Genomic DNA, 22,844 nt, shown 5'->3' on the forward strand with positions numbered 1-22,844 from the left:
TGACATTTTTCTTGTAGTTGCCTTAGTATGAAGACTGTGTTGATAACTGATCTACTGGCACGAAACCTGCACTGATTCTCTGGATACACATGTTTAGCAAGAACTTTCTGTCTTTTGAGAACGACCCATGGGAATTCCTTGCCAGCAACACTAAGTAGAGAGATTCCTTTGTAATTGTTGCAATCATTCCAATCTCCTTTGTTTTTATACAGCTTTATGATGTTGGCTATTGCCTGACACATTCCCAACAGTGGATTTGGTTCAGTGGGTTTTCTGCCATAACCTTTGTTCAACCAAGAACTAGCTACAAGGCAGCAGTGCCAGGAGTTACTCCTTTGTGGATATTATTTTCCATTCCAGCAAAAACCCCACCACTCAGTGAGTAGTTGCCTTAATGTGATCTGAGTGGTGGGGTTCCTGGTTTAGATGCCGAGCACCCAATCTGCAGCAGATTGTATTGTGTTACATGGTACCAGTAGCAGGCCTCACACGCTTGACCTGACCCAGGCCTTTTGTTTATAGAACAGATTATAATATAAAAATTAAGCATTATTTTGAAAAAATCTATAACCTATTAAATTGATATTTGCAAAACTAATTACAAATCCATGATATTAGCATAAAGTGAATGATTATACTGCTTGCTGTCTTACTACATTTTAAAGGGCTAACAGCTGTCCTGTTATAAGTTATTTTGTTCTTACATACAAATTTCTGGACTATTTGGTCCGTTACAGCCAGCAACTGAACTGTGAGTGGGTGTGGAACCACTTTGACCTACATCAATCCCCAGCGGTATCCTGGCTGAATCAACCAAAATGCCTCTGGGAGTGTTAGGAAAACAAGTCAGAGAAGGAGCCAAGAAGCCCTTTAAAATACAGCAATCCATGTGTCCCCTTAATCAACCCTGCTCTATAGCCTAATATGGCTGGAGTGGGGAACGTTATCATCTTGGGAATATGGACACCACAAGAGAGCTTCAGTCCTTCCAAGCCAAAAGCACTGGGACTAGGACTGTGAATCCCCTTTGCAGAAGAAATGCCCAGTGGGGGAAAGGGTCTGTGTAAATGTAGCTGGAATCTATTGTTCTGGCAGGAAATGGATAAACCTTTGTACTAGTAAATCATGTTTCTATAAAGAGTAATGTCCACATAATTTTATAAACACAACAAGAGAATTGGAAAGAGGCTGAGGGTAAAATACAAATGGTCAAATGTTCTGTAAATAAAAAGAACTAAGCTAGTATCACACTAGTGATAGTGAGCAGCAGTGTATTAGCCAGCAGTGTAGCCAGCAGTGTAGTGAGAACCTCTTCTCACTGTCTCCTCCTCCTCCTCCTTTCGCATACTGTTGGGCACACCTACTTGCTGCATCTTAAAGTGAGTCTGTAAACTCTGTGGGGCAGGGACTATGTATTGTGTGTTTGCATGGCACATAGCACAGTGGGCCACTGATCAGGATGGGGGCCTTTGAGCAATATTGTAACACAAATAATAATAAAGTAAATTTTATAAAAATGCATCCATCTGCTGCTTTGGGTGTCGGTAAAATTTTGTAAACAATTACAACCAATGTTTCAAGAGAAATGAAATGGAGTGGGAGGAGATTCGGGTGCACTCTAACAGACCTCTCTAACCTCTGCACCCACCCCATATTTTGACTGGTATGTCCCTTTCCATACTCTTACAACAAGAAGGGTCTCTAATAAACTCCATCAGAAAAAAAATATCCCATATACTACTGTCCACCATATAAGCAGATTTTAAAAAAGTGAGGTTTTAAGACAGGCAAAGATATCTGCGTTACTTAAGCTCTACCAAAAAGAAAAGGAGGACTTGTGGCACCTTAGAGACTAACACATTTATTTGAGTGTAAGCTTTCGTGAGCTACAGCTCACTTCATCGGATGTTCCGATGAAGTGAGCTGTAGCTCACGAAAGCTTACGCTCAAATAAATGTGTTAGTCTCTAAGGTGCCACAAGTCCTCCTTTTCTTTTTGCGGATACAGACTAACACAGCTGCTACTCTGAAACCTGTCATTAAGCTCTATCAGAAAACTTTCCAAATTTCTTGGAAACATAAGTACAAAACAGCAGATTTGTTATTCATGACATGAATCTCCATAAAACCCTGGTCTCGTAAAATGAAATGTCAGGGAAAATCTGATGAAATGGCACGATCCTCCCTTAGGGAAAACCTATGTCAGTTAGAAGGAATTGTGTGACAGTGTGCATTTCCTGCACACTGTCATTGTACGTCTCATTTCAATAGCCTTCTTTATGATAGGCTGGAAAGTATGCAAAAAAAATAGTTGGTGGTGGGGAAACCATTTTCCTTTCCAATAGATTTATTTATTGCATTTATTCCTTTAGATGCATTTTGATCCTTTGCTCTGGTTTCAAGGCAGAGATCTAGACAAACTGATGAAACTTACATGATTTTTTTTTGGTCCAGACAAAGGGTAAAATTCACCTCTGGTGTAAGTGGGTCCAACGCCATTGACTTTGAGAACTGAATTTGGCCCTTTGGGACCTAATTTGTCCCTGGGCTGGTGCAGCGTCTCTGTCCCCCCAATCTTGAGGACTGTCTTAGCATCTGGGGAATAGCTAAAGCATAGGACTGCCTGCCCCAGCCACACCTCTGAACCCAGAATGCTCCTATTCCAAGGGCCTTAAGACAGGCTTGGGGAGGTACAGAGTCAGCTCTGCCAGCTCTCAGTCACTATCTAGCTTACTGTGATGGGGATTTTCCGTAGGGAAAAAGCAGCTAAAGAATGAGTATTGACTGGGGTTAGAACTGGTTGAAACCCCCACAGTTTTTAGGGGTTTTTTGTTATTTGTGAAAATTGAATTTTCACTGAAGATATTTGTTAAAAAAGTTCAATTCAGAAAATTCTGACCCTCTCTAATTGGGCTTTTTAACTGAGTCCACTCATTGCTAGAGCACCTGCTCCGAGCTAGGCCAGGTATAGCAGCTCTCTCGCTTTGGAGTGCCCCCTTGCAGACAGTTGCTCCAGGATTGCAAGGGCATCTCTTCCAGTGACTTGGCCCTCTGGCCAAGGTCACCATCTTAAGTCTGCCCCTTCCAGAGTCACAACTGTCCAAACTAAAAACCCCAAAATATCTTTAACACAAACAAAATCCTTCCGCCCTCTCTAGGGCTATTCCTCAATCTATCCCCAGGGCTTAGTTGCAGCCCCCGAATGGACTTAAAAAACCCTTCCAATGGGCTTGTATACACCCTTCTAGGGGCCACTAGGGGAACCCATTCCCACCCTCTATTCTAGATTCTGGCTCAGGGCCATGTACCGAGCGGCTAGGTCTACTCTTACCCCGTGCTATGGTTTTCCCTGGGCCACATCCTACTACACATTTTCTACCCCCACCGCCGCTCACTCCATCCCCTCCTCGCCCCCCCGTCACTCACTCTCCCCACCCTCACTCCCTTGCTCATTTTCACTGGGCTGGCTAAAGGGGTGCGGGAGACGTTGAAGGCTCCAACTGGGGGTGTGGGCTCCGGGGTGGGCCCAGAAATTAGGAGTTCAGGGTGCAGGAGGGAGCTCCACGCTGAGGCAGTGAATTGGGATGCAAGAGGGGGTGAGGGCTCCGGCTGGGGGTGCGGGCTCTTGTGTAGAGCCAGGGATGAGGAGCTTGGGGTACAGAAGGGGGCTCTGGACTGGGGCAGTGGGGGGGCGCTGCATGGGATCCCAGGAAGCAGCCGGCATGTCCCCCCTCCACTTCCTAGGCATAGGGCAAGGGTGGGAAACCTAGGGCCCACGGGCCACATCCGGCCCCGTGGTTAATTTCTTCTGGCCTGGGGGCCCTAGGTTCCCCACCTCTGCCCTACGTTTAGGAGTTGGAGAAGGGTCATGCCGGCTGCTTCCCAGGAGCCGTGTAGAGTGGAGGCTAGCAGGAGCCTGCCAGCCCTGCTGTGCCACCAACCGGACAGCGAATGGTGTGGTCAACAGTGCTGACTGGAGCCACCAGGATTCCTTTTTGACCAGGTGTTCTGGTCGAAAACCGTACACCAGGTCACCTTACATCCTACCCACTCTATCAAGTTCTCCTGTGGGTCTCCAAATCTCTTCCCTGCTTAAACAGGGTTTCTCCCAGGCCTCCCTGCTTGAAGAGCTTTCTTTACTGCTCTGAGGTGCCTGCCTGGCTTTCCCACCAGTTCTTTCCCCAGCTTTACCGCCACTTAAGCCTGCCTTTCCCTCTCTACTGCAGCCACCTTCTGCTCTTTATGGGGAAATTGCCTGATTTCCCCCAGGTGGGGCTCATTCTGTAATCAGGTTGGCTTAGCACTGGGCATTCCAGGCAATAGGGCAAGCCACCCTGCTAGAGGCCCTGTCCATGTATCATGTTTTCTGATACTCTTTCATGTCACATTAATTTCAATGCTACATTAGAGTTCTTATGAATCTAAGATGTGTCACCCTACCTGCAGGGCAGGGGTTCTCAAATCTTTGCCTTCTCAGGTCCCCCCAGCACGATATAAAAACTCCATGGCCCACCTGTGCCACAACAACTGGTTTTCTGCACATAAAAGTCAGGGCTGGCATTAGGGGGTAGCAAAAAGGGCAATTGCCTGGGGCCCCATGCCACAGGGCCCCAGCGAATCTAAGTTGCTTTGGCTTCAGCCCCAGGTGGTGGGGCTCAGGGCCCTGGGCTTCAGCCCCATGCAATGGAGCTTCGGCCTTCTGCCCTGGGTCCCAGCAAGTCTAATGCTGGCCCTGCTTGGAGGGCCCCCTGAAACCTGCTTGTGGCCCCCCCCAGGGGGCCCCAGACTCCTGGTTGAGAACCATTGCTGTAGAGCACAGAACTATCACAAAAAAAAAAAACCCCACATGAAAATTTCATCAACTTTTTTCCTGTGTTGTTTTGTCAAAATATGAGAATCTGAAAAATGTTGCCCAGATGTAATAGATAGTCATAGCAAGTGTCTGACAATAATGTCCTACATGTGCTAGAACAGCCTTTCAGTAAAGGTAAGACAACGGGAGATGGGTGCTGGCAGCCCCAGACAGTTGCTGGGTTGTGAAGAGGTGCCTCCCAAGATTTATAATGGTTTCTTTTAATTTTTATTTTTTAAACTAAACAAATAGAAATTTGTAAAACAAAAGAGCAAAAAGCTTCTCTACTTACAGCCAAGTGAATGAACAAATGTCCTATTCATGTTCAGTTGGAGTTAGGCCATAATGACCTCAGTATTGGGAGAGGTAAGTGTGGCTTAAAGCTGCCTTTAGACCCTCACCAGTACTGAGTAGGGTTGTAGGACAGCTGAGGATCTGGCCACTGGTTTACAAGAACCTTGGTAACTCCTCAGGCTAATTGGCATCACTACTCTTTTCACTTTGACGTAATGAGACAGTTGCTGTGTTTTGAAGGATGAGATGACTGAGAACATATTTGAGGATGAACAGCACTAACAGATATTTTGGCTTTTGCTGCATGTCTATGGCACAGCTGTGAATCTTCAATAAATATGTTCTTATTCATCTAAGTGAGAATCATTGATACTGTGTTTAGTCAACACACAGTAATGGTTTAATTAGATCCATATCTGGAACCACTAATTTATAACAGCATCGATATTTAGAAACAATATGCAGGATTATATGAATATTTCATTTAGTTAGTTGGTAAAATGCTGTAGTTCACTGCATGTTTTACACTGCATGTGTTACATTGCCTGGGAGTATGTTGCACTGCAAAGGGTGCATGACATCTGCTGTGATTCACAGCTGTCAATCAGCCTGGACGTCTGTTCTAATTTTATTCATTGGTTTCATTGCACATTCAGGCCCAGACTGCCTTGTCTGGCCATGCTGTGCTTAGAATAAGGGATGCCAAGGTGGCTTTAGGCTACTTATAAATTTCTCACATTCTGAAAGCAGTTTGGGCTGTAAGTTAGAGCAGCCCAATGAAGAACTGGCTTCCGATGGCATAAGACAGACTCTTGTGAGTCAGGTGCCAAGCATTATAGCAGTGCTTTTTGACAATTTCTTCCACTGAATTAAATAGTGTTCTCTTGTTCAACTCCCTTCAGATTTCACTGATGTAATTTTTAAGTAACTTTCTCCAAACACATTGAGCCAAACATATCCATGTGTAGAGAGGGACAGCACAAGGCCCAAGCACTAGTTAGGTCCTACTTAAGGTCCGTTTGGGGCTTAAGTGGTGCTCAGTCCTCACACTGGCCTGCTGAACAGCAATGAGTTAGTCTTTATAAATATTCCTTAATTTGTTGAAGTTCTAACCAATTTTCAATTTCTTTTATTATCTTCTTGCAGTTCTGTTTATAAGGGAGCTTAAGTAATAGAATGAAGTGCTGGTTTACCAAACACCTGTCTTTCCAGTCGATTTGTGCAATAAATAGAATAAAATAAATATGGGGCTTATACAGTAGGCTACATTTTTCTATCCACAGATAGATAAGGAACGGAGAGTAAAACAGAGAAGGACAAGAGTTTTCTCCTCCCTCACTTTAGTGTTTCAAGTAGATTAATATGCAGTGTCCACCCATACATAAATGCCACTTGTGGCTGTTTAATAGGGAACACTGGAGATCACAAGGCAACAGGCAAGCATAATCCTTACACTTTCAGTAAAACTGTTTGCTTAAGCTCTGGTGAACTCGAGTTTTAATGAGAACTCTTGTCACAGATGTTGAATGCTGTGGATGAAACTTAACATAGACAAGCTTTAAAGGTCTAAAAAACCTAAGCCCTCTGTTTTGAGACAGATTTGGTCGTGAGCTTAAAGTAACCATCAAGCTTTTGCAAGATCTTATGGAACCTACCACATCCACAGAACTAGATGAGTATCCAAAACCATATCTAATGGCAATCCCTTGGGCTGCCTACTTTATTCCATTCAGTCATGCTTTTTCCAGTCAGTGGATCTGAAAAATTAGAGGAAAAAACTGACAGTGCTCTGTTCAATTGTGAGGAAGCAGCTTTGCCAGTTCTTTGCCACCAGGAAAGCCCGTTACCAAGGGGTATCTTCAAGAAGGTGTTCTGCTCCCTTCTGTGCTACAAAGGAGCCACAGCAGGGGAGAGAACTGAGGCTCCTATAACTACAGACTAAATTCTAAGTCTTTAGCCTTATAAAAGAGCTGCTTCTCTAACTGCTTCTGCTGTATTTGATTTGAGCTGCTAATACTCTTCTCTTTCAATTAGAAAAATTAACAACATTATTATTGTTAGGAAGCAAGAGTTAATTTTTACATTGATCAGATACATGCTTTCATCCTGTCGATTATGTCACATTTACTCTTGTTATTTTTACACTTATTAATCTGGCATATTTTCCTTCAGATATCTGTAACTTCATGTTCTGACTACTGCCAAGTTATTTCAGAGCAGTGGTTTTCAACCTGTGGTCTGTAGACCCCGGTGGGGTCCGCAGACTATGTCTAAAATTTCCAAAGGGGTTCTCCCCTCCATTCAAAATGTGTAGGGGTCCACAAATGAAAAAAGGTTGAAAACACTGTTTAGAGAAATTTACAAAGACAGCCCATAACATCTTCAGATGTTAAACCAGTTATTTTAATAGCAAATAAAAATAAAAAAGTATCTTGAAAATTGTATTCTGGAAGGGCTAAGGGATATGGACATGATGAGAATCTGACAGCAAGCTCAGCAATATATAACACAAACATATATTTTCCATTTAGCTCTTAAAGGTGGTGGTCACATGGGTCATACATGGCAAATTGTCAGGAAAATTGAATTTGATTTTGAATCAGTATGAAATAAGGTTTCCAGAGTCTCAGTTTTGCAAGCCAGGATGGACCTTCAATCCTGGGAGTGTAATTCCTCCCTGAAAATGTTTCATTTCTGTAACAGAGGGCCCGATTCCTTATTCACTCTACACCATTTTGACACATCTAATTCAAGTGACTTCAATGGCGTTACCCTTGATTTAAATGACAGGAGAATCAGCCCCTGAATTTTGATCCCTGGCTGGTGTCTCTTAAACAGAATATAATCACTAGGATAGCAAGAGATAGGAAAACTAGAGAATAGAAGTGGCTGCCCTACCATAATCTGGATGACTGCCATCTCTGAATTGGTGAAGTTGTAGGGGAGAAATGATTATTTAGACAAAGCTCTTACTCTGTGAGGCCTTGATGTGTCTGAGTCTATTTTGCTCAGTGTTTCAGATTAGTCTCTAAAGGCAGCTGACTACCCTGTACATGAATATCCTATGCCAGCTGCTCAACTACCCTTCCCCGATGGAAATGTGTGAGGTAATGGCCAGAAACAACTAGTAAGGAAGCTGGTAGAGAATTGGGTTGGATTAATTCCAGAGGCATTCATATGTAGAGAAAAGCTTTAAAAATGCCTTCACACAGAGATGACCACTCTCTGTATGAATGACAATTGCACAGCCACTAGTCCTGTATACATCCTCCCTTATGAAACAGCGGCTTCAATGTCATTTTAGAGGATGTTAGCCGGATCCCTCCATATCTTCCTTTCCAGGAAACACACATGGAAATTAAAAGGCTTGAGCACTATTTCTGGACAGACGAAACTTATGTTGCGATATAATGATCAAATCAGATGGTTTCTAGCTATAGATGCTCTTCACTACCGAGAGTAATTTTGGTGAGTGCTACTAAATAATATATATCTGCTTGCTGGTTGGTGGTAGAGTGATGAGTTTGCTACTTAAAGCAAGAAGATGTGTTGTACATCCATGCCATACCAAAATTAGGTCCCATTCCTTTTCTTTAAGTAAGAAGAAATAAGGCCAATGGTCTGGATGCAATATGATGCCTGTTTAAAAGGACAGATTCCTTTTAATGTTTTCCATACTCACAGAGCAACCATACATTTTAGATTCAGAGAACAAACCAACATGAAAAAACAAAAATAAAGTCTCCATGAAAGAAGCACATTATGTTTGTCTCCATATAACAGTCCTCAACAAACTGAACACAACGTGGTTGCAAATTTAGTATCTATATTTAAGAAAAAAAGTGATCCATGAAACTACAGGCCTGTTAGTTTGACCTAAATTGTATGCAAAGTTTTAGAACAAAATTTGAAAGAGTAACTAAGGACAGAGGTAAACAGTCATTGGGATAAACTACTACACAGATGTACAAAAGGTAGATCATGCCACACCAATCAGTTGATCAATTTCAATAAAGCATTTGATACAATTCCACATGGGAAATTATAAACTAAACTGGCGAAGATGGGGATTAACATGAGAATTGAAAGGTGAGTAAGGAACTGGTTAAAGGGACACTACAGTGGTTCATGCTGAAAGGTGAACTGTTAGGCTGGAGGTAGGTTACTAGTGGAGTTCCTCAAGGATCAGTCTTGGTATCAATCTTATTTATTGGCCTTTGCACAAAAAGTTGGAGTGTGCCATTAAAATTTGTGGATGACACAAAGTTGGGTGGTATGGACCAGTATGGAGGAGGACTGTAATATCATACAAGGAGATTTGGATGACCTTGAAAATGTGAGTAATAGAAAAGGGATGAAATTTAATCATGCAAAGTGCAAGATCATGCACCTAGGGACTAACAACAATAATTTTTGCTATAAGCAGGGGGACTTTCCAGTTGGAAGTGACAGTGGAGGAGAAAGACCTGAATATATCAGTTGATCACAGGATGACTATGAGCCGTCAGTGTGATGTGACTGTGAAAAAGGCTAATGCAATCTTAGGATGAATCAGGGGAGGTATTTCCAGTAGAGATGGGGAGGTGTTAGTACCACTGTCCAAGGCACTAGTGAGAGCTCATCTGGAATACTGTGTGCAATTCTGGTCTCCCATGTTTAAGAAAGATGAATTCAAACTGGAACAGGTGCAGAGAAGGGCTACTAGGATGACCAGGGCAATGGAGAACCTGACTTATGAGAGAAGACTTAAGGAGCTTGGCTTGTTTAGCCTAACAAAACAATGGCTGAGTGGAGCTATGATTTCTCTCTATAAATACATCAGAGGGATAAACATAAGGGAGGGAGAGGAGTTATTTAGGTTAAGGGCCAATGTTGGCACAAGGGCCAATGTTGGCACAAGAACCAATGGATATAAACTGGCCATCAATAAGTTTAGGCTTGAAATTAAATGGTTTCTAACCACCAGAGCAGTGAAGTTCTGAAACAAGGGGAGTAGTGAGGTCAAAAAACCTAACTTCTTTGAAGATTGACCTTGGTAAGTTTATGGAGGGGATGGTATGATGAGGTCGCCTACAATGTCATAGGACCCAGCCATGTCAGCTATCAGCAGATATCTCCAACAGTTGGAGATGAGAGACTAGTTGGGGCGGGCTCTGAGTTACAACAGAGAATTCTGGCTGGTGGGCCTCACCCATTTACTGAGGGTCTAAAGGATCACCATATTTGGAGTTGGGAAGGAATTTTCCTTCCCGTGTCAGATTGGCAGAGACCCTGGGGTTTTCGCCTTCCTCTGCAGCATGGGTCACGAGCCATTGACTGATTTGAACTAGAGTAAAATGATTCTCTGAAATGTGAAGTCTTTAAATCAAGATTTGAGGACTTTAATAATTCAGCCAGAGGTTATGGGCCTATTACAGGAGTGGGTGGATGATGTCCTGTAGCCTGCGATGTGCAGAGGTCAGACCAGATGATCATGGTGGTCCCTTCTGGCCTTAAAGTCTATGAGTCTTATCCCTCTCTACTGCTGGTCCCAACAGAGGATGACACTGTACTACTGCTGTCAGTTACTCCATTAGCTCAAGTGGCAGATAGCTGTGTGGTATAGCTAAAGGCTGCAACCCTGCTGATGAACCATGTGGGTGTCAATATGATGCCACATGATGGAATATGTTTTTTTCTTTGCTTTTTTAAAAACCTAGCAAATATATAGAGATACAGTCACATGAAAAATATATATAAATATTTTCAAACTAAGGTTGCAAAGTCAAAAGCTAGAAAATGCCAAAATTAAGGTTGCCCATTGCCTGATTTTTCAGAGCAGGTAGCATTATAATAGTACTTAACATATTCAAAGCACAGTCCCGATTGAATTCAGTTGCACCTGTGAATGCTCAGCACTTCCGAAAATCAGACCCCAGGATCCGAAGTCAGGCACCCAGAAAATGAGGAAAGACAGTTAGAAACCACCTCTGAAAAGTTGTGTGTAAGCAACCTGCATAACATCACACAGGAACTCTGTAGGAATGGCAGGGATAGAATTTCATCCTCTAGGACAGAGTTAAACTGTCATCCATGAGACCTTCTTTTCTCTTCCTGTAACCTCTTGCCTCATTCACTACACACTTCTAACTTCTGCAACATGTAAAGCAGCGGTCTATAGACAAGAATTTCCTTCATCACACATTTCTGAACCATCTCCTGAGCATCTCCATTCTGTGCACTGAATGAAGCAGGGGTCCTATGAAAAAAGAGTATGTGATTATGTAATGAAAGTATATCATAATGCAAATGCACAAGGAGGCTGAGTTAAGGTCGTGTAACTAAATCGGGAGAGTGTGTTATAGGTTCTACACTGTGCCAGTCTGCACAGGATGATAAGAGTTGTTACCATCCGCAGCTACAAAGACATGATTCCCTTCAACTCACCCTATAGCAGCTTTGGAGAGGCCTGGTTCAATCCCTGGAATATTAACCAAGGTGCCAGGCCATCACAGTTACACAGGCAACCTTTTCTGGATTTTCTGCTTTTTGAGAGATTGACTTTGCAACCTTAATTATGTTATTTTAACATAGTCTCTCTGTGTGTGATTTTATCTATATTTGCTTGGTATTGCTATGCTGTCAGCATACATCCTCACCCAATAGGCACCTCCTTGTCTCTCATCACTGCATTGCATGGCGTCCTCAACTCTACCACCCCCTGCTGGACTCTCTCTCAGACCTGCAATGCCCGTGCTCTGCCTGCATCATCTCCCAATTCTCTCTAAGGGTATTCTGTGGCTTAACCCTCCAATTGAGCCACATAAAAGTCTAAACCCCTTACGAGGTAGCACAAACAAGACTTCAAATTAATTGACCTTCCACCCCTCTCAGGCTTCGCTATAGTTCCCTTGTTGTATCCTGCCTCGTAAACCCTAGACCAGGGCTTCTCTCCATCACAGAGACCTGTCTCCTCTGTAGTCTCTCCCTCCAACTGAACTCCCTCAGTCTACCTATATTTAGCTCTACCTGCTCTGCTCAGGAGGTATTTATGCCCCCCCCACCTTGCCCCCCCACCAAGTGAAGACTATGACTAACTGGGGTCCTTTCCTTGTCTTGAAGGTAATGGAGGTTGAGCCCCATCACATATGCCCAATTAGTTAGCTGACACTAGTTAACTTAAATGACTAGAGCACAAATGAAGCATTAATTTAGTATTCGTTGACTGACGAAGTGTGTCATTCTACACTGTTTTAGAGTTATGTAAATGATAAATTTGAAGCAGGTGTTTGTAGTCATTTACTTGTTAATTATAAGCAAGGGCCCATGAACATAAAGTTCTATGCTGCAAAAATAAATATTTGCCAAAAAAATGGACAACATCCCCTTGCAATCCAAATGCTTAGTACGAGGTGGAGTTAAATAATTATCATGGGAAATCAAAGGCACTGTGTTCATAAATATGAAGCATAGTCAGAGGGTTTTATTAAAAGAAGACTAGTATGCTCAAATTATTACCTACCTTTGCAGTGGTCCCACTGAGATGTTGTACTTTCAGAACTATATTTTTCACTACTGATTCTTATCACCACTTAAAATGTTCTTTAAAATATAGAAGTGGTTACTGATGTGACAGTCACAGTTCACGTGTAGTTTTTTTTAATAAAAGTCTTAAAATATGTTGTGTATGTTTCTTAGAAAACTGTTTTGATGATCAGTTAAAATAAATATGCAACATGATTTCGGCAGATAACATCTATCTCTTGAGACCACTCAAGGTAAGCCAGTCTTTATGTATAAGCCGCAAATGTAAGACTTTATAGGGTTCTCTTATAACTCTGATGTAAGTTACCCCTTCTTAGCTCCTCCATACATAATTTTCCCTTTTAATAATTCTAGATATAAATTAACACTTGTTTATAGCACTCAAAGAAGATGCCTTCCAAAAATCATGTTGATACGAGATTAGAAGTTATTAGTAAACGCTGAAACACTTTAGTGTCAAATAATTTGGTTTTGAGCAAAATATTCTGGACACAATAAAACTTGTAACGTACACTATTGGTAAAGGACCTGATCTTCCCACCTACTTCACAGCTCACAGTGGTGGGAATGATCTAATTTATGTGACTCCTTTCCAAAGTAGTAATAATCTGCACTGAACAAGTGCTGCTGCTCTGTGATGTGGTTCACTTACTGTGACACAATACAATCAATTCCTAGGGTGATCTCCCACTATATGCAAGTGACACACAGCCTGATGCCTGGGCATGTCTCGCTCCATTAGTTCAGAGAGCTAAGGGTTTGACTACTCTGAAGTCTATGGCTATACGGTGATTTACACCAGCTGCGGATCCGTACCTATAACTTCTGTTTTTGTAAATAAAATCTTTTGAACTGAACAACTTAAAATGAATCCAGACTGTAATATAAAATTAGTTTTACCTTCCGAATGACTTGGATCAGCAGAAATCTATTGCTACACAGGATATTTCCTGGTAGCAACATGTTTCCCATTTCCCACAAAACACTAGTAAAAATATGCCATGAGCCAGATCCTACACTCCTTACTAAGGGAAAATTTGCCACTGGAATTAATGGAATAAGGACGAGAGTAGGACTGAGCCCAATGGAAGCACAATCTTATATTGTCGCTTTGTTCTTATGTTATCGGCTTTCTTTCAGAGAATTCCATATTGTTTTATTTAAATGTACTGGTAGCTTGATAGAACTATCAAGCTGGTGACTAAAGCTAGCTAGACAAGATATTTTTACTCTGTGAAACCAATATGCTCTGGAAGTAAGTCAGTGCTAAGCCTTATACAGTATGCCAAGGAGGATACTAGAATATTAGTGAGGATACACGAATATTATTCCTTTTCTGCAGCAGCATTTTATTTAAAAAAATAAATAAATAAAAATCAATGCAACAGCTTTCATAGCTAATGGATTTTGCTGATAAGCATCCTGCTGCTGCAGTAAAAATCTGTACTTAAATCAAGTCGCTTCAAATTGGGCTGACTAAAGCAGGCAAGATGTATGCTTGTCAAAGCCAACTCCTATTCCAATTGAATTATAGTATTCTGGTGCTGACAGCTGAAGGCTAGAGTTCTGGTTTATCCATTTTCCTTTGATGATAAACACCTTCTCATTTCCCTGAAGGTTCAAGTGAGCACTCAGAAAAACTGAAGGGCCTTGACAATATGCTGCTTACTCTTACATGGTCACTGTCATAAATATAAAGGGAAGGGTAACCACCTTTCTGTTTACAGTGCTATAAAATCCCTCCCGGCCAGAGGCAACATCCTGTTACCTGTAAAGGGTTAAGAAGCTCAGCTAACCTGGCTGGCACCTGACCCAAAATGACCAATGAGCGGACAAGATACTTTCAAATCTGGAGGGGGGGGAAAGGCTTTTGTCTGTCTATGTGATACCATTGCCAGGAACAGATCAAGGATGCAAGCCCTCCAACTCCTGTAAAGTTAGTAAGTAATCTAGCTAGAAAATGCGTTAGGTTTTCTTTGTTTTGGCTTGTAAATTCGCTATGCTGGAGGAAATGTGTATTCCTGTTTTTGTGTCTTTTTGTAACTTAAGGTTTTGCCTAGAGGGATTCTCTCTGTTTTCAATCTGACTGCCTGTAAGATTATCTTCCATTCTGATCTTACAGAGTTGTTCTCTTATCTTTTTTTGTTCTTCTAATAAAGTTCTGTTTTTTTAATGACAGGTTTCAGAGTAGCAGCCGTGTTAGGCTGTATTCGCAAAAAGAAAAGTAGTACTTCTGGCACCTTAGAGACTAACAAATTTATTTGAGCATAAGCTTTTGTGAGCTACAGCTCACTTCATCTGAATGCATCCGATGAAGTGAGATGTAGCTCATAAAAGCTTATGCTCAAATAAATTTGTTAGTCTCTAAGGTGCCACAAGTACTCCTTTTCTGTTTTTTTAAGAATGTGATTGGGTTTTTTGGGTCTTAAAAATCCAAGGCTGGTTTGTGCTCATCTTGTTTATTCTCAAGCCTCCCCAGGAAAGGGGGTGTAAGAGCTTGGGGGGATATTTTGGGGAAATAGGAACTCCAAGTGGTCCTTTCCCTGTTCTTTGTAAAAATCACTTGGTGGTGGCAGCATACTGTTCAAAGACAAGGCGAAATTTGTGCTTTGGGAAAGTTTTTAACCTAAGCTGGTAAAAATAAGCTTAGGGGTTTTTTTCATGCAGGTCCCCACATCTGTACCCTAGAGTTCAGAATGGGGAGGGAACCCTGACAATCACTAATTGTGCAAGAGGGCTTAAGATTGCATTTTCAACCTGAATTTCCAGACCTGCCTGTGCTTTGTTAAGGATGGAGAAAAGTGGGTGGTTTCCTCCACGCAATAACTGTCATATTTACAGTGCTGGGCAACTCCATTCTGTGGGTCTGATCCTTAAGTCTCTGCAAAGGCATGGAAATAACTTCAGTGAGAGTTTTGCAGGTGTAACAACTTCAGGGCTTGGCTACACTTGTGAGTTACAGCGCATTAAAGGAGCTCTGGGCGCACTAGCTCACTACCCATCCACACTGGCAAGACACGTAGAGCGCTCTGACTCCGCGGCTACAGCGCTGCTGGTACTCCACCTCGGCGAGTGGAATAACATTTTGTGCGCCCCCACTGGAGCGCTGCCAGTGTGGACGCCCTGGTCTGTTAGTGCGCTCTAATCAGCCTCCAGAAGTGTCCCACAATGCCTGTTCTAGCCACTCTGGTCATCAGTTGAACTCTACTGCCCTGCCCTCAGGTGACCAACCGTCAGACCTGCCCTTTAAATTCTCTGGGAATTTTGAAAATCCCCTTCCTGTTTGTTCAGCCAGGCGTGGAGTGCTCTCAGCGAATCTTTCCAGGTGACCATGCCTCCATGCGCCAGGCGAGCCCCAGTATGGAGCAATGGCAAGGTGCTGGACCTCATCAGTGTTTGGGGGGAAGGAAGCTGTCCAGTCCCAGCTGCACTCCAGCTGTAGAAATTACGATACCTTCGGGCAGATATCAAGGGACATGATGGAAAGGGGCCATGACCGGGATGCACTGCAGTGCAGGGTTAGAATGCCTACCGCAAAGCCTGCGAGGCAAACAGCTGCTCCGGTGCTGCCCCTGCGACCTGCTGTTTCTAAGAAGAGCTGGATGCAATACTTGGGGGTGATCCCACCTCCACTCCGAGTACCACCATGGACACTTCAGAGCCCAGTTCAACAAGGCAGGAGGAAGAGGAGGAGGAGCAAAGCAGGAGCGAGGGTGCTGAGGCAGAGGAAGACACCCCGGAATCCCTAGATGCATGCAGCCAGGAGCTGTTCCCAAGCCAGTTGGAAGGGAGCCAGTCGTGGCGGCCGGTGCTTGGGGAAGGACAAACACCAGAGGAGGTTCCCGGTAAGTGGCTTTTATTTTGGAAAGGAAGTTATTCAGTGCGGGCTCTTGGGGCGAGGAGGGTTAGGGCTGCATGCATGCCTAGATGCAGAATAGGGCGTTGATATGCTCTCTCACATCATGGTAATCGGCCTCAGTGATCTCTTCAGAGGTCTCATCCAGAACTTGGGCAATGTGCTTGCGCAGGTTTCTTGGGAGAGCCACTGTGGTTCTTGTCCCAGTAAGGCTAACTTGTCCACGCCACTGTGCCGTGAGGGGCGGGGGGACCATTGCTGCACACAGGCAAGCTGCATATGGGCCAGGGCGGAAGCCGCATTGCAGTAGAAGACCCTCCCTTGCTTCCCAGGTCACCCTCAGCAGCGAAGTATAGGGGCCCCCTGCCACTGTTGGCTCTCCCCAAGGCACAGAAACCCAGAGGACAGCACAGCTTTGAAATAATCAGTCACGCTCGACCCTTTGCTTACTCACCATTTTGGGGCTCCCATGGGTTATGTGTGCTTGCTTTGGGATGGGCAAAATTATGCTATTGTGTAGACTGTGCTTGCCCTTAAGTATGGGGGAATCATTGGTCTGTCTGGTGTGAACAATGCTGCCTCTGTTAAGTGTTGCATTTTGCCTTTACAGATGCAATCTTGAGATCTCAGCCATCCGTGTTTTCACCAGCTGAAAGACTCCAAAAATCAGAAAGAGGCCACGTAGAAGCAAGGAAGACACGTTGCATGAAGTAATGCAGCATTCAAGTAACGAAAATCAAAAAGTGCAGGAGTGGTAGCACAGTGAAAGGAGGATCCGCCAGCAGAATGAGGAGCGCTGGCACAAAAGCGCGGTGCTCCAGCAGCAAAGCACGGATCGGCTGATAAGCATAATGGAGCGCCAAGCGGACTCTATCCAGTAGCCATGCAGGAGGAGCACTACCGGGCCTGCCCACCCCTGCAGCCCTTGACCCAAAACTCTTTCCCTTGTGCCCCCATGTCACCTCCAACCCACTTTCCCCAACATTTGGGTTCTTACCACCACCAGCGGCCTCCAACACCTGTAGCTTCACCACCCAGCCCTGAAAACTACGACCCTTACCCTCTGCACTCAACCCCCATCACCATGCAGTATAGCCATCCTGAAGTGCAGCACTCATTGCACAGCCTTCCAGACAGGAAGGCTGAGTATGATAACTGGACATACGCAAATCTGTGATTGTACCATTCCCCACCCCACCTCCTTGCCCTTTCTGTTTCCCAAGCAGTTGTGTCTCTTTTCAATAAATGGATTTTTTGGCTTTGAAAACATTCTTTATTATTGCATAAAGTAAAAGATACCTTAGCCCAGGAAGAAACAGGCACTGCAAGTCAGTGTAGAAAACACAGATTCCTACTAACATTGGAACCACTGCACTTCACTCCCGTGCAGGGCACCAGACATTACTGGTGGATTTCAGCCTCATATTGCTCCTCCAAGGCACCCCTAATCCTTGCAGCCCCGCGCTGGGCCCCTCTAATAGCCCTGCTCTCTGGCTGTTCAAATTCAGCCTCCAGGTGTTGAACCTCCGAGTTCCATGCCTGAGTGAACTGTTCACCCTTCCCTTCACAAATGTTATGGAGGGAACAGCAAGCGGATATAACCGCAGGGATGCTGTCATCGGCCAGGTCCAGATTCCCATACAGAGAGCGCCAGTGGCCCTTTAAATGGCCAAAAGCACACTCCACAGTCGTTCAGCACCAGCTTAGACTGTTGTTGAACTGCTCCTTGCTGCTGTCAAGGCTCGCTGTGTAGGGTTTCATGAGCCACGGCATTAAAGGGTAAGTGGGGTCTCCAAGGATCACAATGGGCATTTTGACGTCCCCTACGGTGATCTTCTGGTCTGGGAAAAGAGTCCCAGCTTGCAGCTTCCTGAACAGGCCAGTGTTATGAAAGATGTGTGTGTCATGCACCTTTCTGGGCCAGCCTGCGTTAATGTCCATGAAATGCCCACGGTGATCCACAAGCACCTGGAGAACCATAGAGAAACAGCCCTTCAGATTAACGTTCTCGGAGGCTAGGTGGGCTGGTGCCAGAATTGGAATCTGTGTGCCATCTATTGCCCCTCTGCAGTTAGGGAAACCCATTTGTGCAAAGCCATCCACAATGTCATGCACGTTACCCAGCATCACGGTACTTCTGAGCAGGATGCGATTAATACCCCTGCAAACTTGCATCAACACGATTCCAACGGTCGACTTTCCCACTCCAAACTGGTTAGCGACCGATCAGTGGCTGTCTGGAGTTGCCAGCTTTCAGATTGCAATAGCCACCCGCTTCTCCACCGTCAGGGCAGCTCTCAATCTCGTGTCCTTGCGCCGCAGGGTGGGGGCAAGCTCCTCACACAGTCCCATGAAAGTGGCTTTTCTCATCCGAAAGTTCTGCAGCCATTGCTCGTCATCCCAGACTTGCATGACGATGTGATCCCACCACTCAGTGCTTGTTTCCCGAGCCCCAAAGCAGCGTTCCACGGTGGTAATCATGTCCGTGAATGCCACAAGCAAACTTGTGTCATATGCATTACTCGAGTCGATATCGTTGGAGCCCTCACTGTCACTTTGGATCTTAAGGAATAACTCGACTGCCAAACGTGACGTGCTGGCGAGACTCTCAGTGTACTCCTCAGCAGTTCAGGCTCCATTCCCGCAGACCGAAAGGGAAGACAGAGCGCACAGTACAAAAAATGTTGAAAAATGGTGCCAAATGTGGACGGAAGCACAGGGATTGCTGGGATGCGAACCGATGCATCACGGGGCGTTGGGAGGGGACCCAGCATGCCCCACACCTCCCGCCCCCTTCCCACAAGCCACAGCGCCAGAATGGGAAGAGGTGCTCTGTGGGATAGCTGACCATAATGCACCGCTCCCAATGCCGCTGCAAGTGCCGCAAATGTGGCCACGCCAGTGCGCTTGCAGCTGTCAGTGTGGACAGACTGCAGTGCTTTCCCTACTGCGATCTCCAAAGGTGGATTTAACTCAAAGCGCTCTACATCTGCAAGTGTAGCCATGCCCTTCGAAAGGGTGCAAAATAAGAGTAATAGGATGTGTGGATAAGAGCAGATGAAACTGAGCAACAGAATTTGGATCTGGATCCAAGTTTCAAAGCACAAGTAGTTTGGGGCTATTCAAATCTGGGGTTGTCCCACTACAGAGAAAATGGCCATCCATAAAGTTTGCATGTAGGTTCTGATATAAAGCCCCCACCAACTCCTATAAGATTCAGAAGTGTTCAGGCCCATCTCTAGATGAAAGTAAACAACATGAACATTACGTAGCAATGACATCACATTGGCAAGCAATTTCCCAAGCTGGAAGTGGTAAATGGTGCAGAAATGATAAAGAAAAAGCTCCAGATGTACTGCTAACTCCTCTCTGAAGCCTAATAATAAATCATGTTACTTAGAAATGCCTGAGTATTGTTTAATTTATTTCCTTGTGGGTGTGTGTTTGTTTTCTTTTGTTTGCTAGTGCAAACATATTGTAAAATGGGTTATTGATACTGAAATCTGTCACTACAGAGACTAATTCAAATGAGACAAAAATGTTGTTTAAAATGGGAAAAAATCAATAGTGATACATATTGGGTTTGGTGCAGCACAAATTCATCTCAGCTGCAACTCTGCTGAAGTGAAGTGATGTGTAATCTAGTCAATGCAAGACAAAATCATGTAATCAAAATATATATTATAAATCCTTTTATTAAATATAATATATTATGAAAACATGATCATACGTGTTTTCAAGCACTCTCCCTTCATTCTGCCGCAAAGTAGCATTTTCAGCTTGATCACTTTTCTACTGAAGTCAATGAGAGACCTTCCTTGACTTCAATGGGAGCTGGATCTGACTCATAGGGCCAAACTGACATCCTTATTTACAATGAGTAGTACAGTATTTTATAAGTAGCCTTGTAGACTTCAACAAGGACTTCACAAACTGACCCTTAATGAGGTGACCGCTCTGCACAAAAACAAAGTTTGATACATTTGAGACAAGGTACTTTGCATGGAGACCATACAATTCTGTCTCTGTACATAATAAAATGTTAAAGTGTAATAATACATATTACCATACCCATTAATTGTTATATTGCATTTTGCAAATACTATGCTGTTCTATATTGACTATACTAAATCTGATGTGTTTTGAGATATGTAACATAATTTGTTCAAATATAACAGAGCAAGTTTTACACAGGTCTTGAGGATATCTGAAACCATGGTAAAACTATGTATTTTTACAAAACCCTATCAATTTCAATATGTATTTTGGAAGCACGACCACATGTAAACTTTGAGTAACAGATCTGAATATTTAGGTTCTGGAAATTTGGGGGTTCCCTGCCATAATGGAAATTCCAATTAAAAATTTTCAGTTGGTTCTCATTGGCCAGCCAGGCATGGAACAGTATATTGAGTCTGTTTGTTCTGCTGATTCTTGCAGTTATGGCCCCTCCAGTAGAAACCAACAAAGACTAGAAAAAAAAAAATCAACAGACAGCAGCTGAAATGAAAAGTAACTAGTTGAATGATTCTAATAGAGTCCACTGGAATTTCTACTAGAGTCGATCAGGAGGTAGGTCCTTTTATTACTTAGAAATAACAACCTATCTTCCCCCCAAGGAAGCAATTTTGTATGTGTCAAGTTGATTCCTGACAGAAAGTTCAGGAACCAGGGGTCCTTTTATCTTCTTTTTCCCAATGCTAAATTCCTGGGAGGGCTGAATAGAGTGCTAATTTGCTGTCTAGACATTATAGTGAGCAATATAAATGACTAATGAGCCTATATCCAAAATGCAGCGGTATTTGATTGGCCAACTTTTATTACTGAGCTGAGCATATCAAACAGACATAAATTCTGTGGGGCAAACACTGAAAAAACCCAACCCCTCATGTCAGAGCAGAGGTCTAGCCGCACAACACGCTGTTCAGTGTATTGAGGCGTCCTTCAGGGATAAATTCCATTTTTCAAAAGTGCTTTCTTTTATGAGTGGTATAATGAAGGTAGACACAGGATGATCTAGTTGACTGAGTATGGGATTAAGAGCCAGGAACTGTTGTGTGGTACAGGCTACCACTGACTCTCTCTTCCTGCCTCGTCCTCTTTCTTTGTCTCATAACAGTCATGCTGGGTCAGACCAATGGTCCATCTAACCCAGTATCCTGTCTTCTGGCAGTAACCAATGCCAAGTGCTTCAGAGGGAATGAACAGAACAGGGTACCCATTGAGTGATCCTTCTCCCGTCATCCACTCCCAGCTGCTGGCATTCAGAGGTTAGGGACACCAGAACATGGGGTTGCATCTCTGACCATGATGGCTAATTGCCATTGATGCACCTATCCTCCATGAACGTAGCTAATTCTTTTTTGAACCCCTTTATAGTTCTGGCATCCACAACATCCTCTTGCAATGATTTACACACTGATTGACTGTGCATTCTGTGAAGAATTACTTCCTTTTGTTTAAAACCTGCTGCCTATTGGTTTCATTGGATGACCCTTGGTTCCTGTGTTATGAGAAAGAGTAAATAACACTTCCTTATTTATTTTCTCCACGCCTTTCACAATTGTATAGACATTTATCATATTCCCCCTTAACTGTCCCTTTTCCAAGCTGAAAAGTCTTTTAAATCTCTCCTCATATTGGGTAAGTCACATGTTAATCCCCCAGTCTTATTCCATCCCCCCATTTTTAAACAAAATACTAATACTAGAGATGAGCTCAAGACACAAAGTTTGGATCAGTGCCTTAATCCAAACTTTCCCTATATTCAGGGATATTTGATTCCTATGTTTTAATTCAATCCATTATAGAGACAGGATCAAATCCTGACCCTAACCTCCCCACAGGTTTGGGGATATTTGGATCAGGGTGTTTAGCTTTGGACTGAGCTCAAAATAATACCCACCTAACTTTAAATGGTGTGGTTCATTAATTTTTATACAGTGCTTGGATAATGTGAATCGATTTCACTGCTAACTGATGTGTTCCAAAATGGTGCCAATCAGTAAGGAAAAATCCTCCCTCCTTCTATGCAGGTATGCAACAACTCTGTGGCACAAAAGAACCCAGCTCTTCAGATGGCTTTCTCCAGGGTAAAAGACAAGAAGTGATGCGATAGACAAGGAGTACAAGCATGCTTCTGATTGTCCTTCTGTGGGGTGGAGCACTGAGGCCTCCAGCCACAAACTTTGTCACTTTCCATCAATCTGAGGTTCAGACATGCTGACCCAGTATAAAAACTTGCACTTTAAATACAGTTGGATTTAAATATAGTGGTAAGAATTGCTCATCTCTGTGTGAATGTTCAGAATACCAAACA

At 43.5% G+C, this 22,844-nt stretch overlaps 1 protein-coding gene across 1 annotated transcript in view; it reads right to left on the reverse strand.

Moving 5' to 3' along the window:
* KCNB2 (potassium voltage-gated channel subfamily B member 2) overlaps positions 1-22,844 on the reverse strand; it is a 303,213-nt gene that overhangs the window by 108,175 nt on the left and 172,194 nt on the right. The gene's annotated exons all lie outside the window — the stretch shown is intronic.

This window comes from Natator depressus, chromosome 2 (assembly GCF_965152275.1).
Source record: "Natator depressus isolate rNatDep1 chromosome 2, rNatDep2.hap1, whole genome shotgun sequence".
NCBI classification, from domain to species: domain Eukaryota; kingdom Metazoa; phylum Chordata; order Testudines; family Cheloniidae; genus Natator; species Natator depressus.